This window comes from Megascapheus bottae, chromosome 10 (assembly GCF_031878675.1).
Source record: "Megascapheus bottae isolate mThoBot1 chromosome 10, mThoBot2.hap1, whole genome shotgun sequence".
Taxonomy (NCBI): domain Eukaryota; kingdom Metazoa; phylum Chordata; class Mammalia; order Rodentia; family Geomyidae; genus Megascapheus; species Megascapheus bottae.
This window is the reverse complement of record NC_143518.1, coordinates 50243908-50256983: the sequence shown is the minus strand read 5'-3', so window position 1 is coordinate 50256983 and position 13076 is coordinate 50243908.

Genomic DNA, 13076 nt, shown 5'->3' with positions numbered 1-13076 from the left:
AGATTTCCAGCAGCTTCTGAGCGTGCCAGGCCCCAAGCTTGAAATGCTACAAGGTGTTCCCACCCCCAACCCAATGGGCACTGCCAAATAGGTGGCTCTTCCATGCTGTCCCTCTTTCAAACTTCCTTCTAGAGTCCAGTCACTGTGGGAAACCCAAGGTTTCCAAGAGACCAAGAGACCCAAGGTGCTTTCCCGAGTGCTCTGATGGGAAAGGAAGTCTATTTCCTAGAGGCCCTCAATAAACTTCTCCTTGGGCTGAAATAGCTAATCGTCACAACCCACCCAAAGATGAATTATGAGGTTTAGCCAGGCACTGGTAACTTTCGCCTATAGTCCTAGCTAATTCAGAAGGCTGAGATCTAGGGATTAAGGTTCAAAGTCCTGGCAGGAGCCACTACATTGCTTGCTCAGGAAATTGCTTTAGGAAATTATTCAGTGGACTTGATGATCTGGGGGGAAATACTATTGTTTGCTTACTTATTTTTTTAAAAAATGATGAATATTGTACACAAGAAACCTTTTGCTTTGTTTTGGCGGAGAATCTCCACTATATACTTCATGTTAGCCTGCAACGGCTCAGCTGTCTTCCACTCACAGCCCTCATTCCTCAGCCTCTTGTGTGCTGGAGTTACAGACTTGTGTCACCACACGTGGCTAATAGTAAACTTTCCTTTTAGGTGAAACTTGGCCACAGTTAGGTCCTTTGTCAAGACTGAGTGTACTCCAAAGAGAACATAAACATCTGAAGTGTCTGAATTACGCTGGTTGCATGTGAGGACATTTGATGCTCCTCCCAGCTTCCTGGTGGAAGTCTTGCCTGTCACTAAGGCTTAGGCTGTGCCCTTCAACTTCCACTGATGACATCACCTTGCACCAATTAAAACCCAGGCTGTTATTCCAACAGACTTAGTGGCCTTGTCCTTGGATAGGCAGGAGCAGCTGGCTTAGAAGAGCTCACGAGCCTGGCATCAGGCCTGGGTGTCCTCTCACTTCCCATCCCCAGCTGTCATTCAGGAAGTGAGCACTCTGCACACACAACTTGTTTGGGCCATGTGCAGGTGTGTGAATGTGTGAGCACGTGCTGCGTTACTGGCCAAGAACTGTCCTGTCATTACATCCTCTAGTCCTGCCCCTCCTTAGTCCTCTGACACCAAGATGGTGGAAATATGGTGGAATTACGAGCAAGCGCTGAGCTCGTCTTAACTAGAGATATGTGGACCACCAAAAGTTTTGCCTCAACCCAACTGAGGCTCAAAATCCAAGACAAGCTGGATGCCATGGTGCTCATGCCTATAATCCTAGCTACTCAGGAGGCTGAGCCCTGAGGATTGTGGTTTAGTCATCCTGGGCAGGAAGAGTCAGTGAGACTCATATCCCTATCCACAGAAAGCTGTATGCAGAGCTGTGACTCAAAATGGTAGAGTGCTAACCTTGAGCTGAAGCGGTCAGGTCTTGAGTTCAAGCCCCAGTACCAACATGAAAGAGAGAGGGGGAAGGAAGGAAGAGACAGGGGGAGGAAGGGAGGGAAGGAAGGATCCAAGACAATCTACTTTTCTTGCTTCACCAATTCAACTTATGCCCAGATCACTGGAGATGTCGTCAGTGCTTTTAGGCGCCTCTGCTCCTGTCCCAGACTTCCCTGGAGGCCTCCCTTGGGGATAGGAGTCTGAGGATGGGCTCCTCTACCTAGCTTCCTGAAGGCAATATTCCCTCCAATTCACCCCCTTTTTTCCTTTCTCTCTTTTTAATCTCTATCCTTACAATTTCTTGACATTGTAAATAGCTTAACCATGCAATAAACTTGGCTGGCAAAAACAAGTTCATGTTGTAATCACCTTGCACTTACTCAGTGCTTAATGAGTCTTACACGCTGAGAGGAAGCACACAGTCATTGCTTTGCTATTGCTTCCTGATAATTCATTATGGTGGCAACAGACAAGCCCAACCCCAGCTTTCTCAAGGACTGCTTTTTCTATGCCATGGGCTCAACACAAGTTTCCCCAATTCCTGGATAATAGCGGAGGTGCCTGGCCTAGTCTTATCTCTGTCTGCAGCATCCTATAAGAAATGAAGCAATTACTGTAGAGCTGTATAAGATTTGAACTCGGGCATCAAAGCATGAGCCATGTCCCCAGTCCTGTGTAAGATCTTAAGGGCGATTTGGAGACTAAAATGGCCAAGTCCTGTCTGGACCCAGGCATCCAGGTCATAGGCCTGGATGAGCCAGGACTGCATAGAATTAAATCTGGAAGCCTAGAGGGGCTGGAATTTGTCCCAGTGATGAGAAATCCAATCAGGCTGTTCTGGTTAAAAGGCATTCATCATGCTTCCTTCCTGTTTCCTCCAGACTCACCCCATTCCTTCCTTTCAAAAGATTTGCTTCCTGTAACGAGGCACAGTCTGGCTTTCTGATTCTGAAAGCATTCTTCCTGACACCCTCTTCCTTTTCTTCCTAACACCCCTAAGTTTTCATTTGTTTATTCATCTACCCTGGACCAGTAGACAGATCATAAGTGGACAGATCCATCCTCTTGTCTAGTAATCCATCCAATGGCCAGAGACCCAAGGGGAAGCTACTGGACCTTCTAGAAAAGATTGCCCTGAAAAATTGGCTCTGGCCCTTATTCCCTGTGCTTGAGAAACTGTCACAGGAAGAGGGAAGGTGGGTGTCACTGCAGCCATTTTGCTACAGTGAGAGATGTGAATGGTAGCTTTGAAAAAGGCAGAGAGACAATGGAAGAGCCTGGATCTCTTGACTCTCTCTTCATCTCCTAAATGGAAGGAAATACTCAAGAAAAACCCTTAAACTGAAATCAACTTATTCTCCTGACCCAGTCACCCCACCGCCCCCCTCCCAGGTCAACTCAGTGGCACCCCTTTCTGGTCTCCCAAGGTTGGTACTTCTCCCTCTTCATGTATTCAGAAGTCACTTTCAACACAGCGCAGCCAACCGAATTCACCTTTCCTTCTACCCCAGGCAAAGAGCAGGAGTCTTGGAGACTTGTTGGAGAGCTCCAAATCCCTACTCTGAACGAGGGAGGGCCTAGGGTGGAAGGTAGGAATTCTGCCTTCAGTTCTTCCTCACTCTGGGCATTATTTCCCAGAGCCTGGCATACCCCGGGTTCCTGGGAAATGTTTATGGACTGAATGAATTAATAGTCCTCTAACAAAATGTGGCCCAAGAATGAAGGCTACAGGATGGAGGAGCCTGTGTCTCCTTCCACACGAAGAGGAGACGAGGCTGGTTCATCAGTGTGCTCAGAGCTCTCCACACCTCCAAGGCAAAGCTTAATCCCAGCCTGTGTGGAATCAGTTTCCTCTGGGACCAGTGGGGATCCTGGATCCTGTTTGGGTGGATGCAGCCTCAGGCCTTCCTCTATGGTCCAAATACTGCAAGGGGAAGCGTAGACACTTTCAGGAGGTGGAACTTTAGTCCATCCAACTGCACACCTCCAGGGACAGGTTCCTATTCTAGTATCGGAGGAAAATGAAGTTATTAATAATGTGATCTGAAGACTGGTGTTCCACACCCCATTCGTTGAAATATTTCCCCAAGATGACATATTAGTAGGTTTGGCTTTGGAGAAATTAAGGGTGAGACCTCTTAAATGAGATTAGTACTTTTTAAAAGGCATTAATCCAAGCAATGGGTCTTAAAATGTGTGGTCCTATACTAAATTCACTAGCACAATAATGTTCATTGCAGCACTACTTAGCATAGCAAAGATATTGAAGCAACTCAGATGCCCCTCAGTTGATGAGTGGATCAACAAGATGTGGTATTTATACACAATGGAATTCTGTGCTGCTGTCAGAAAAAACATCGCCCCATTTGTTAGGAAATGGAAAGACTTAGAAAAGATCATATTAAATGAAGCAAGCCAGACTCAAAGGAACATAGGCTCAATGGTTTTCCTCATTTGTCATAATCAGTAGAATCCTTGGGCTCTCCTAGCAGAGATTTACAATAGAGCAAAACCTAGATACATAAGGCCATATAGTATGAAGCTAAATGAAAGGACCTCCAGGATATTGAAACAAAAAGCCATATAATGAGTGATTGTTGTCTTTAATGTACTGTTATCTCTCATCTCTTTTTCTGTCCCTTGGTTATCTCATATTGTTACAGTATTTCACCTTGTTATCTGATATATTGTACATATGTGTTTTGGGTTATTTTAAATACGATAGGGAAGAGGGAAAACAAGATGAGGGGTGGGGTTGGGGAGAGGGAAATGGGGACCAAGACATAAGAAAGCCTATCAATGTGTGTGAAGTAATGCACCTTCTAGCTGGTGAACATAATGTAACCCTTCTATCAATTACAATTACAATAAAAAATACATGGAAAAAATGTGTGGTCCTTATCTGACTCCAAATTTTCTGACACTGTGATCTTAGGCTTTCCATCCTCTAGAACTACAGGAATAAAATCTCTTGCTTGTAAGTGACCAGTCTCAGTCTCTGGTATTTTATTATAGCAGCTGGAATGGACAAAGACATTGTTCCCAAGATAGTACTGTCTCTAAAATGCAGATGTCGCTCAAGTCAAATAGCAATCTGGGGTGCAGATCCTCCTCTGCAGATTTTTCCAAATATGTAAAAGACTTCCTAAGGTCATGCAACGTTTCAGTAGCAGAGACCTGATGTTAGTTGAAATTAGATTTTCTTGCTCTGAAGGCCACGTTTGTTCACCAGCTATAGAATCCCACACCCATCTGGGTTCTGGAGAGGGAAAGCTGGCCTTCCTGAGCCCATGTAGAGTTAGTGTCACTCCTTCCCCGCAGAGAGGCACTGGGAGGCTCTGGGTGGAGCAAGAGATAGCTCCCTTCAGGCTTCCTGGTAACTCACTATCCAGGCATGGCCAAAGCTCTGTGTGTGTGTGTGTGTGTGTGTCCTCTTGTAGTCAAGATAGGGAAGATGAACACTGCTCTGAGACCTGCAGGGTCTGAATAGGGCTTGGTTACTGATTATGAATCCTGTTACTCCAGACCCTGAGGATCTCATCTTTGCTGGGAGATTTGAGCCCTACAAAAGCATTACTTACTCCCAGGTCCTGTGCACGCAATGAACCACAACCAAGTTTGTGGAGGATAAGGCACCCCGCCCTCACAGGCCTGCACTCCTCTACACACCTGGCTCGGGAGCATCACCACTCAAGGGAAGAGAGAAATCGAATAGGTGGACCCACACTCTTGTGTGGTCTGGGACAGGGTCTTTCCAATTAGCAAAGATGGCACAGGCTCAAAGGTGGTGAGCGGGACTGGCTGGACAACCACTGCTACAGAGCGCCCAGTGCCTGCCCTTCAGAGGTCAGGACACAGCCATGCTCAGCAAGGCCCAGGTCTCCAATGGATGAGAAGAGATACACTGGTAGTGGCCATGGCAAGGAGAGACTAATCCACACAGGACCCCAGGCCTGCCTGGTGAGCTGGTGAAGAAGCTGTGTTTGGGCAGGGAATGAAGTCACGATGGAAGCCCCACAGAGGGCAAGGCTTGAGGCAGTGTCACAGTGGACCTTCAGCCCCAAGGCATGCTGGGATGGTCTGGAGACCATCAGTAAGGTCATTTTAGAGGTAGCTGATTGCAGGCAGGGCTGAGGCCTGTGGTTTTCAGAAAATCACTTGCTTTCCTGAACACTCCCTTCTCAGTTGTTAAATATAGGGATCACTCTTTATTACAGGATGTTTATAATCAAGAAATGATATCAATGATTGCCTCACAACTCAAAGCAGTAGATGGAAGAAATGGAAAGAAGACATTTGATCAACATTTATGAATTGAATTTGTCCTTTGACAGGCTTGATGCTGGGGTGGCAGCTTTCACGTCACTGAATTTGGTCCATCTTCCCTTGCAACTTCTCATTCTTCCTTTTGACTTGGTTTGCTAGGGAAGGATATTTGTTGAAGATTTAGTGTTTGTTTGATTCGTTCATTTGAAAGTTAGGTCCCTACACAGATTATATTTACATCTCCCAACGGGCAAATTAGACATGAAATACTTCAGCCCCACTTTAGATGCAGTATCTCAGGATTTCAGCTAAGGGCCTAGCAGCTCGTATTTGAATGAGTTCATGCTGATGCTCTACCAGAAAAACCTCATTCATTCCACAAAGGCCTAAGGTGGTGGGAATATAAGGTGTAAAGTCGGTGGCTGGCCCTATAGTTTCACAAGACACACACACTCCGTGACCCCACTCTACTGCCCTTTCCTGCTCACTGCGGCCATGCTCTGATAACTGAATGGTTTTGCTCCTAAGTAGCTATGTTGACAGGTGTGAACCACCAGTGCCTGGCTGTTATCTACCTTTAACATTTGAGACCCGTTGTAAACCAACCATGGATTGAGCTCCGATCATCTGAAGGGTCTGTTCTAAACTAGGCTTGGAAGTAGGTCCCCCACTGGGTGTCCTGTTCGCAGAATCTCATCAGTTGGAGGCCTACTGGGGCCTATTCCAAAAGTATATGGTTCCGTTTTGTAGGAGGGTGTGGGAGAGCTGAATCTTCTAAGCCACACCAATGCAGCCCTGGCCTTGAGCCGAGTACCGGTGTCTACTTCCCGGCTGGGTCCCTGGAGCCCACGGAGAAAGCCGACTGGACCCCACCGCAGGCAGACGCGCCCAGCGCTCAGAGCCGCGGGGCCCCGACGTGCTCGCCCGCGGCCGCCAGGTGGCGCCGTAACCCAGGAGACTCCGAGTCCCGCGAGGACCGAGGACCCAGGCCCGGGGACCCACGAGGACCCTGACGCCTAGTGAAGGGCCAGCCGGGGACAGGCAAAGACGGAATCCCTTTTTTCCTTTCCCCGGCCTCGGGGCCCAGTGGATGGGAGGCCAGGGCGCGCGCCAGGACGGACGTGGAGGCCCTGGGCCCGCCGGGGAGCCGGACCTCGCCTCTCGGCCCCGCCCCTTCCCCCTGCCCCCGGGCTCCTCCCCGGCCTGTCGGTCGGCCAGGCCCAGCCCACCGCGCGCTCCACCCACCTCGGTGCAGTTTGCACAGTTACACAGCTAAGAAGGCATGCCTGCCGCTTGGAAACACGTGCCTCGGAATTACCTGCCTTCGATCACGAAGAACGGACAGTTAGAGCCGGGCTGCCCCCACCCCCTCCACCCATCCCTCACAGTGCGCGTGCGCACAAGTGACTCGGCGCCAGGAGGTGGGTTTCAAACCGCAGCTGTGCCCGTAAAACCACGACCGCTGGGTCATTCGACCTCCTGGTTTGCACCTTACTTTTCCCATTCACAAAGTGAGCGCCATACTCAAGCGTGCCACGTGAGTCGTGGAGAGAACGGAGCGCACACTTAGGGTTTGGAAGAACGCTCCACGAGTGTTTCCAGGGTCCTTTGGGCGCCGTGAAGGGGGTCGTTTGTTTGTGGTCCCCACGCGGCCACCCCTCGTGCATGGGAATGAGAGTGGAGCCCTAGCGGCTGCACCCCAAACTCTGCCACAGTGCTGCCTGCTTCTTGGGCTGGCTCCAGGGCAGAGATCTGCAAGTACAGTGTGTCTGCATTTCCCTTCTGTGCCCCGGCAGAGGCGGCAGCTTTGAACCAGGTGATAGGTCACTCTGCAGATATCTGTGTTTCCAAACTACTTTCGTGTGTGTGCCTCTGCTGGGACCCGAGCCAGGCACTGTCGCTTAGCTTTTTTATTTTTTGCTCAAGGCTGGTGCTCTACCACTTGTGCCACACCCCCACTTCTGGTTTTTTGTTTTTGTTTTTTGTTTTTTTTGTTTTGTTTTGTTTTTTTGCCAGTCCTGGGCTTGAGCTCAGGGCCTGAGCACTGTCCTTGGATTTTGTCAAGGCTAGAGCCTTGAGCCTCAGCACCACTTCTGGCTTTTTTCTATGTATGTGGTACCGAGGAATCGAACCCGGGTCTTCATGCATGCTAGGCAAGCACTTTAACCACTAGGCCAAACTCCCAACCCTTGTTTTTTGTTTTTTGTTTTTTTGAGGCTGAAAAAAAAAAATCCCAGGGACTTTTCTGCCCAGGCTGACCTTAAACCTCGCTCTTCAGATCTCAGCTAGGAGAGAGTAGCTAGGCGCAGGTATGATTCGGTTCCTGGCTTTGGATCCAGACTTCTTAGGGGAGTTATTTATGCCTTTCCTGCCTTCACCTCACAGCCCGGGGTCTCTCCTCAGCATACTCTCCATCTTGAGGCTTCCAGGACCCGGCCAAAGGTTTTGTTCACAGTGCATGATAAAGCCACGTGTGGGAATTTACTACAGAGCAGTCCTCCTGGCCCTCAGACTTTATCAAGTCGAATCTCAATCAGATCTTTAAAGAAGGGGCGGTGCAACCCATGCCATTCTTCAAAGGGCCCTGATGAAGCTGTACACAGATCACTGGCTGTCATTAAAAAGCTAACCACATATGCAAATGAGCGTTGGAGGTGTGAGGCCGATGCAGGGTAGACCGTGCTTCTGGTTTCACCCAGGAAGGCTTCCTGGCGGTGGTGAGAGGGGCCAATGCCTTCCGACACTTGGAGGAGGGGTGACTTTAAACCATAGCTCACCCTTTCCTGCTTCTGGCTCTCACTTGAGTCCTTCCGAAGTTCCCCCGCCGGTCACTGAGAGCATTCCAGGGTGTGATATCTCTCAGGAAACAAGCTGAGTTCCTGGAAAACATCGTCCACAGAGAGTAGAACCACCCCCATCTTTCTTAGAAATCCGACTTTCATGCAGCTGGGAATGAGGGGACTGGAGGTCAAGGAGTAAACAGTAATGAAATATGAGACAGGAGAGTCCTGATTACTATCTGCCTTCCAGTCTGGGCCCCCTGGTGGCATCTGCTCTCTGAGGGAAGACGCAATCAAAGGATGTGAGCAGAGGCCAGATGGTGGGAGATGGTGGGAGACGGTGGTGGGACGGTGGGAGATAGCTGTGGGATGACCTCGCCTCTGCTCCACTGCACACTGGCACTGCCTCCCTGTTTTCCCTCTAGGGACTCGGAGAAGGGAATCTAAAGCACATGTCTCTGACTCATTTACTCTGTGCTTACCAAATTGATGTTTGGCCAGAGTCCTCCTATGTCTTGGAAGAGCTCTTGGTTTACTTTCATTTGTTTCTTGTAGTCCTTTTCCTCTGAACTAGAATGTCTGTTTTGGGATCAGACTTGAAGAAGAAATCAACAAGAATTTATCCTTTGTGTTTGTTTGTTTTGACAATACTGTATCTGCCTCCCCAGGTAGCTAGAATTATAATGGTGAGCCACCATGCTCTTTTTTTCTTTTTTTTTCTTTTCTTTTCTTTCTGTTGTGGGGCTTGAACTCAGGGCTGAGGTGCTGTACTTGGGTGCTTTTGCTCAACTAGTAGTGCTCTACCACTTGAACCTAGCTCTGCTTCTGGTTTTTGAGTGGCTAATTGGAGATAAGAGTATCATGGGGACTTTTCTGCCTCAGTTGGCTTCAAACTGAAATTCTCAGATCTCAACCTCTTGAGTAGCTATAATTACAGGCATCAACTACCAGCAACAGGCTCTATTTTTCTTTTATAATTAGCAGAAAACATGAATTTGGGGAGAGGAAACTTGGGAGCAAAAAATGGGAGGGGGTAACAACGTTCAACAATAAATTTACTCACTATCTTAACGTGTGTAACTTTAACCCATCTGTACATCACCCTGACAATAAAATTAAATTGAAAAGAAAATAGGAATTTTATGTCAAAAGGAATTCTTCTATTATGTAACACTAATAAATTTATCTTTCTCATAATACACCACCATAACATAATTTTTAATTTCTATTTTTAAATTGTCTTTAAGTAGTTACACAATGGGGATTTCAATTCCACTAGTCAATTTATGAATACAATGTGTCTCAATCGCTGTCACCTTTCCTGTCATTCTCTCCCCACCCCATCTATACCAAGCCTACTTATGTCTTCATAAATTACAATTCTTGAGAAGCAGGCACTGTGTTAGAGAACAGAGGAAATTACAAAGACTATAGCAGTGGCAGGCATTGGGTACCCACCGCCCTTGGGGAGACTGAACACTGACTGCAATGGTGACTCAGATTCCCAGCGGCCCCATCATCAAGGAGCCAGGCCCTCACACTGCTACTGAGCAACCTGTGCTTAACAAAGTGTGTCAGGGTCTGGACCAGGTAGATCAGAAGAGGCTTCGAGGAGAAAGAGGGTTAAATATGAAGAGAGAGATCATAATATGGAAACAAAATCATGGAGAATTATGGAGAATTATGAATTCACTGATTGGGGGAAGATAGTTAGAACTCAAAACTACTTGTATACTTTATTTCACATCAAAGACTCACATTGAATTAATTTTGTTTCCGTCCCATCAGGAGCAATTCATGTCCACTGGTTGCTTCAACTCACATGTGCTTATCTTATATAATAAATAGAAGAGTGGACAGGACTTTCATTTGTTCATTTATCTTTTCTGCCGGCAATTAATACTCATTCATTAGTGGTTTATGTTTAAGAAAATAATAAAAATGTCCAAAAGGTCAAAGGAAACCATCTCACTTCCCTATTTTCACCTCAAAACAATACACCAAGCAATGCAATGCCATTTCCATGGAATGGACTGTTAGTACACAAACAGGGCTCCTAGAGTTGGGGCCCACAAAAGATGTCTCAAGAAGCAAAGAAAAGGGACCCTCTGGTAGCAGGGGAAAGATGAGGATAACACAGTTATAGTTTTTGTCATTAAAAACATCAAGAAACAAAGGATACTCTAGGGACCGGGAGTTTGGCCTAGTGGTTAAAGTGCTTGCCTAGCATGCATGAAGACCCGGGTTCGATTCCTCGGTACCACATACATAGAAAAAAGCCGAAAGTGGTGCTGAGGCTCAAGTGGTAGAGCTCTAGCCTTGAGAAAGTCCAAGGACAGTGCTCAGGCCCTGAGCTCAAGCCCAGGACTGGCAAAAAAAAAAAAAAAGAAACAAAGGATACTCTAAGAACACAAAGGCACGATGCCATTGTGCATCTAATCATACGAAATAATATTTATTGAAATAAACTCCAGGAAATGAAAACAAGATTATTCTTTCCCTTTTTCCTGCCTTTGTTGTTATTGCTCATTTCTATGTCTTTGGGAGTGTACGGGGAGGCACAGAAATGGATGGAACGAGGATGAATTAGTGCAGTAATGTTAATCACTGGACCTTATGTTGAAAAGGAACTATTCAATTTGAGGGTGGGGGTGGGAGGGAAAAATTGGGAGAAAACAAGGGAAGGCATGGGACATTTTCAACCAAACTATGTATTTTTTGCCTGACTTATACAACTGTAACCCCTCTGTACATCACCTTTATAATAACAATAAAAATAGGGCTGGGAGTTTGGCCTAGTGGTAGAGTGCTTGCCTAGCATGCATGAAGACCGGGTTCGATTCCTTGGTACCCCATACATACAAAAAAAGCTGGAAGTGGTGCTGAGGCTCAAGTGGTAGAAAGTCCAGGGACAGTGCCCAGGCCCTGAGCTCAAGCCCAGGACTGGCAAAAAAAAAATTATCAGAGTGACAAGCCAAAATTTCACTCTCTAAGATTTCAACTATTTAGAATGGTTTACATAGACGTTGTGTTTACTCTGTATCAGACACTGTTATAAGTATATGCGTTAGCTCCTTTGATTCTCACAATGACTCTATGAAACAAGTACTACTTGTTTCAAGTACTTCTATTTGGCAAATCCAGACCCAGAAGCTCAGAGTTGTTAAATAATTTGTTCAAGGTTCTACCACTGGTTGCATGGCTGACATTTAAACTGAGTTTGACTCTGGTCTCCTACTCTGTCATTCAACCTCTTAATCTGCCACCTCCTGATAGCCTTCTGGCTAGTGGTTGTGGGAAGAATTCCACTCAGTCATGCAGAAGACTAACAAGGTAGCACCTTGAGCTCTGTAGAGCTGTGTCCAAGACAGGTCTTCCTTACAGTGGGAAATGTAGCTAGAAAGCTGAATATACTGGAGAAGAACTTGGTTTGTCCATACTTTCATTTGATTAATGATAATAATTACTCTGCTTTCTTCCCAAACCACAGCATCCCTCTCCTGAGAAGCCCCATCCCTTCCCTGACCTTGTGGGAGCTGAAAAAGGTGATCATGAACAGCTGTGGCCAGCTCTGCTTACTCAGGAGAGCACACTTGTCCAGCCTGGGAAAATCTTAGGCATGAAAGGCCTCAGGATACCAGTGCCAAGACTGCCTTAGGTCTGAAGAAATGTCATTAGTTGGGACAATGCTAAGCCTTTGTGACAAATTAGGGCTCTAATTTAGTGGGGGTGTTGTTGCTGTTTTCATTTTGATTCGTGTTTTTTTTCTCCTTGAGCAAGGTAGCCATAAACTCTCCATCTTTCTGCTTTAGACTTGTGAGTACTGGGATTACAGGTGTCTGTCACTTAAGCTCAATACTAGAGGCCTAATTTACGAGCGAATGAATTCAGATAATTTAAATCGGTAAAAAAAAAAAAAAGTGAAGCCTCTGTGCTTAGGCCCTCATATTGGCACAAAAAGAAGGAATGCGTGAATGTGAGAGGCTATGTTGTCTTCCGTGAAAAGGGAGGTATCTACTATATGTATAGAGATGGAAAAGGACAGATCTTTACGTGCATTCCATATTGCTGCCTACATGTTCTGAAAATGGGACTATCTATGGCTTCTAAGTAAGAGATCTGAAGTGCTGGAGTTGGGTGGGAGACTTAATTTTATAATCTACCGTTTGATAAGAATCAAACTCAGATTTCAACTATGTAAAGATAACTAAGTAAAAGAGGACTGGCGGGAGGGGGAGGGGGAGCAGGTTGAGACTCTAGCACTCACAAGTCTGAGGCAGGCAGATAATGAGTTGGAGAAGAAGAAGAAGATGGAGAGGATGAGAAAGAAGAGCAACAGCAGCGTGGAAGAAAATGAATAAGGTTTAAGCATTTTATTACAGTATTGCAATTTCCATAAGTACAAAAATGAACTTGATTGGACATATAGTTTAAAACATAAAACTAAGCCCATTTGAGGTGCATATTTGAAAGACAAATTTGACAAACTTGTTCTTCCATAGAACTTATCACAATCAAAATACAGAACCTTTCCATTATCCCCCAAACTTCCCCTGTATGCCAC